The sequence below is a fragment of the Mixophyes fleayi genome, chromosome 6 (genome assembly GCF_038048845.1).
Source record: "Mixophyes fleayi isolate aMixFle1 chromosome 6, aMixFle1.hap1, whole genome shotgun sequence".
NCBI classification, from domain to species: domain Eukaryota; kingdom Metazoa; phylum Chordata; class Amphibia; order Anura; family Limnodynastidae; genus Mixophyes; species Mixophyes fleayi.
Genome location: NC_134407.1, coordinates 182,913,559 through 182,914,053, shown reverse-complemented (window position 1 = coordinate 182,914,053; position 495 = coordinate 182,913,559).

The window sequence follows — 495 nt, the reverse complement described above, 5'->3', positions numbered from 1 at the left end:
GAGCTTACAATCTAAATCCAATAACACACACAGAAACTAAGGTCAATTTACTAGTAGCCATTTAACCTACTAGTATGTTTTTAGATCATTCCTGTTGAGATGAACTGAGTGTTCCATTTCTGTATTCCATATGCATGGTTTTGTGACAGACATACTGCACTATTTTCATAGAGCAGCCCCTGTCACCACCACGTTCTCCTCCCACCTTAAACTGTTCTTCCCTGCATAGGGGCCACAGGACACAGCTACAAACCACCGGCGTTTCTGAACATGCATGGCCACCATGTGAGACTGGCAGAGCAGGCAGGACTGGCACTGCCATGTCACACTAAATGCACAAGATGCAGACATAGAACAGGACAGACCAGCAGCAGAGCTGGGACTTGTAGTTCTACACGCTGTAGTCTAGTACTCCCGCCATGTGGCAGTACGCAACTGCAGTGAGCGATGAGGAGGCGGGGCCGGTGTGTGACGTCACTAGTGTATTACCCCCCG